Raw genomic sequence first — 4,852 nt, 5'->3', positions numbered from 1 at the left:
ACATCTCCAAATTTGTGGATGACACAAAGCTGGGGGGCAGTGTTAGCTGTGTGGAGGATGCTCGGAGGCTGTAAGGTGACTTGGATAGGCTGGGTGAGTGAGCAAATGCATGGCAGATGCAGTATAATGTGGATAAATGTGAGGTTATCCACTTTGGTGGCAAAAACAGGAAAGTAGACTTTTATCTGAATGGTGGCTGATTAGGAAAAGGGGAGATGCAATGAGACCTGGGGGTCATGGTAGACCAGTCATTAAAAGTAGACATGCAGGTGCAGCAGGCAGTGAAGAAAGCGAATGGTATGTTAGCATTCATAGCAAAAGGATTTGAGTATAGGGGCAGGGGGGTTCTACTGCAGTTGTACAGGGTCTTGGTGAGACCACACCTGGAGTATTGCGTACAGTTTTGGTCTCCTAGTCTGAGGAAGGACATTCCTGCCATAGAGGGAGTACAGAGAAGGTTCACCAGGCTGATTCCTGGGATGTCAGGACTTTCATATGAAGAAAGACTGGATAGACTTGGTTTGTAATCGCTAGAATTTAGAAGATTGAGGGGGGATCTTATAGAAACTTACAAAATTCTTAAGGGGTTGGACAGGCTAGATGCAGGAAGATTGTTCCCGATGTTGGGGAAGTCCAGAACAAGGGGTCACAGTTTAAGGATAAGGGGGGAATCTTTTAGGACCGAGATGAGGAAAACATTTTTCATCTGGAATCTCTGGAATTCTCTGCCACAGAAGGTAGTTGAGGCCAGTTCATTGGTTATATTTAGAGGGAGTTAGATGTGGCCCTTGTGGCTAAAGGGATCAGGGGGTATGGAGAGAAGGCAGGTACAGGATACTGACTTGGATGATCAGCCATGATCATATTGAATGGCGGTGCAGGCTCGAAGGGTCAAATGGCCTACTCCTGCACCTATTTTCAATGTTTCTATGTTTCAATGTTTCCATGTCGATCACCGATTCCAAACAATGACTGCCATCACAGTCAGTTTTGCCTTTGAAAGATTTGGCCCTCGCGTGAAAGGTAACACCAAGCCCACCACCTACACCATGAATCGCAGGGCCACCCTTGTAACGGACTGTTCGAACTACTTCCCTCCGGCAGACGTTACAAGGCCTTCTACGCCCAAACCTCCATACTCAGAAACAGCTTCATGCCCAGAGCTATAGCGGCTCTGAACCGGCCCTGCTGAGTGCCCCCCATCCCCCCTGGACTGTCTCCCTCGGATGGTCACATCATACAGTTTATTTATTTATTTTACTTTTCTCTTACATCGGTTGGAAGCTGCATACTAAATCTCGTTGCACTGATGTGCAATGACAATAAAAATATTATTATTATAATTATTATTATTATTATTATTATTATTATTATTATTATTACTAAAATACATCAACTGCGGCTGGAGCTTCGAACCCTGAAAAACCAGTACAAGACATCTACCGAACATGAGAAGCATGCCTTGGCCTTCCTACAAAACATCCCAAGGAAAATGCTTATGAACCTGCGCAGAGCAGGGTGGCACAGGAGAAGAGGAAGAGAGAGAGCTAGGAAGCGAGCTGCGTTCATTTCCAATCCCTTTGGCTTTACCAGGTGATTACTTGGGGACAAGACCAGTGGCCGCCTCATGTGCTCAACAGATGAAGTAAATCGCTTCCTCCAAGACACCCTGAGCGATCCAATGAGAGAACAGGAGCTTCAACCCAACAAAGCTTTCATCAACCCGGCCCCGCCACAGAGTTCAATCTGAGGGAGCCGAGTCTGAAGGAGATTGGGGAGATCATCAAGGCGGCACGTTCAGCCTCTGCTCCAGGCCCTAGTGGCGTACCATACATAGTGTACAAGTGCTGCCCAGAGCTACTTCGACGCCTATGGAAGATCTTGAAAGTGGTATGGCGAAGGGGGAGAGTTGCGGCCAGTGGAGGTGTGCTGAGGGAGTTAGGATCCCGAAAGAGGAAAACTCGAAGAACATCAATGTTTCAGTCAATCTCGCAGCTGAGCGTCGAAGGGAAGGGGTTTTTCAGCATTTTCTCCCGAAGATTAACTGAGTTTCTCCTCAAAAACAGCTACATCAGCCCCTCAGTGCAGAAAGGTGGGATTCCGGGAGTTCCCGGCTGCTTGGAGCACATTGGAGTAGTCACGCAGCTCATTAGAGAAGCCCATGAAAACAGAGGCGACCTAGTTGTTCTGTGGCTGAACCTCGCCAATGCCTATGGGTCCATACCGCACAAACTGGTTGAGCTTGCACTACACCAACACCATGTTCCCATCAAGATCAAGGTCCTGATCCTGGATTATTACCTTAATTTCAGGCTGAGGGTGACTTCTGGGTCAGAAACATCAGACTGTCATCGGCTTGGAAAATGAATAATAACGGGCTGCACCATTTCTGTTATTCTTTTTGCTCTTGCCATGAACATGGTGGCCAAGTCAACCGAGATGGAATGCAGGGGCCCCCTAACCAAGGCTAATGTATGACAGCTCCCAATAAGAGCTTTTATGGAAGACCTTACCATCACCACAACATCGGTCCTAGGAAGAAAGTGGATCCTACAAGGTCATGAGAAACCTATCACCTGAGCAAGGATGAGTTTCAAGCCAACAAAGTCAAGGTCCATGTTGCTGAAGAAGGGGAAGGTGACTGGCAGTTTCCACTTCTTACTATCCAGAACTGCCATTCCCTCCATCACTGAGCAACCTGTTAAGAGTTTGGGGAAGCTTTTTGACGCAACTCTGAAAGGCTCTGCCGCCATTCAAAAGTCCATCAAAGACATTGAAGCCTGGCTCACAAAAGTTGACAAGTCAGGTCTGCCTTGCAGATTCAAGGCCTGGATCTTTCAGCATTCCACCCTGCCTCGAGTCATGTGGCCTCTGCTGGTATACGCTGTTCCATTGACGACAGTTGAGTCCCTCGAAGGAAGATCAGCGGCTTTCTCCGCAGGTGGCTTGGCCTACCCCGCAGCCTCAACAGTGCCGCACTGTATGGGACCAGTAACTTCTTGCAGCTCCCATTCAGTGGCCTCATGGAAGAGTTTATGGTGGCACGAACAAGAGAAGCTCAGCAGTACAGGCACCAGAAGGTGTAATCGCCTGGCATCAAGGTAAGAACAGGGAGGAAATGGAGGGCAGAGAAAGCAGTGGAGGTGGCAGAGTCACGCCTAATGCAAAAGGTATTGGTGGGAGCAATGGCAACTGGCAGCGCTTGTTTGAGATACTTCCCTAAGACACCAGTTGGCAAGACCCAGGGCAAGGAGAGATACCATCTAATCCAGGAAGAGGTCCGAGCAGGTGTGGAGGAAAAGCATGTGAGCAGGACGGTGGGGCTCAGACAGCAGGGAGCATGGACAAGGTGGGAGAGCAGACCGCAGCACAGGATTACCTGGTCAAGCATCATGCAGGTAGACCTCCAGCGCCTCTAGTTTCTTATCCAAGCTGTCTACGATGTCCTACCAAGCCCAGCAATCCTCCACGTCTGAGGCAAGTGCGAGACACCTTCCTGCCCACTTTGCTCTGGAAGAGGAACATTAGAACATCTCCTCAGCAGCTGCCCAAAGTCTCTTGGGGAAGGTCGCTATCAGTGGCGCCATGACCAGGTGCTCAAGGTGGTTGCTGAGAACAAAGCCACTGCCATCGGTAGCAGCAAACGCCACCACGCCCCAAATAAATCAATCACTTTTGTCAAAGCTGGAGAAAAGCTTCGACCACAACCAAAAACAAGGACAGGCCTCCTCTACACTGTCACTGACAGGCAGCTGCCTGTCGATCTGGGCAAACAGCTGAAATTTCCACAGCACATCGCAGCAACATCACCCCAGACATGATCATCACCTCCGAAGTGACAAAACAGCTGCTCATTCTGGTGCTGACAGTGCCTCGGGAAGGGCGTATTGAAGAGGCTAATGAGAGGAAATGCGCAAAGTACCAGGAACTGGTGGAGATGTGCCAGGACAACAGCTGGAAGACATACTATGAGCCCATAGAGATGGGCCTGTAGAGGCTTTGCAGGATGCTCACTCTGCAAAATCCTCAACCAGTTGGGCATAACGAGGCTGGCAGAGAAGTGGACCATTCAATCCGCAAGCGAAGCTGCTGAGAGGTTTAAGAGGGCTGATCCATGGGCAGTTGCTGCTGGGACGCAAGTCGGGGCTTGATCAACCCTGGCTGGGTCGCCTGGGCGAGGGTGTCTGATGTCGTGAGACCCGAAACACCCAAAGAACCCAGGTCACATCACTGAGGATGCATCCCAGCGCATCTAGAAGATGTATCTTTCACAAAGATAAATGTGAGGTTATCCTCTTTGGTGGCAAAAACAGGAAGGAAGATTATTATCTAAATGGTGTCAAGTTGGGAAAAAGGATCTGGGGATCCTTGCTCATTAATCACTGAAAGTAAGCATGCAGGCACTGCAGACAGTGAAGAAAGCGAATGGCATGTTGGCCTTCATAACAAGAGTAGTTGAGTATAGGAGCAAAGAGGTCCTCCTGCAGCTGTATAGGACCCCAGTGAGACCACACCTGAAGTATTGTGTGCAGTTTTGGTCTCTTGAGGAAGGACATTCTTTCTATTGAGGGAGCGCAGCGTAGGTTCACGAGCTTAATTCCCGGGATGGCAGGACTGTCGTTGGTTTGGTGCGGCTGGGCTTGTATACTCTGGAAATTAGGATGATAGGGGATCTTATTGAAGCCTATAAGATTATTAAGGGTTTGGACATCCTAGAGGCCATGTTCCCAATGTTGGGGGAGGCCAGAACCAGGGGCCATAGTTTAAGAATAAATTGTAAGCCATTTAGAACATAGCTTAGGGAAAAAAAAATTTCACCAGAAAGTTGTGAGTGTGTGGATTTCTCTTCCTC

The 4,852-nt window shown here is 48.8% G+C and overlaps 1 pseudogene; it reads left to right on the top strand.

Annotated features, from left to right (window-relative positions):
- Positions 1 to 968: 968 nt before the first annotated feature.
- Positions 969 to 4,609, top strand: LOC129696014 (uncharacterized; annotated as a pseudogene).
- Positions 4,610 to 4,852: the final 243 nt, after the last annotated feature.

The sequence above is a fragment of the Leucoraja erinacea genome, chromosome 4 (assembly GCF_028641065.1).
Source record: "Leucoraja erinacea ecotype New England chromosome 4, Leri_hhj_1, whole genome shotgun sequence".
Taxonomy (NCBI): Eukaryota; Metazoa; Chordata; class Chondrichthyes; order Rajiformes; family Rajidae; genus Leucoraja; species Leucoraja erinaceus.
The sequence above is the reverse complement of the archived record's forward strand: the minus strand, read 5'-3'. Positions and strand labels throughout refer to the sequence as shown.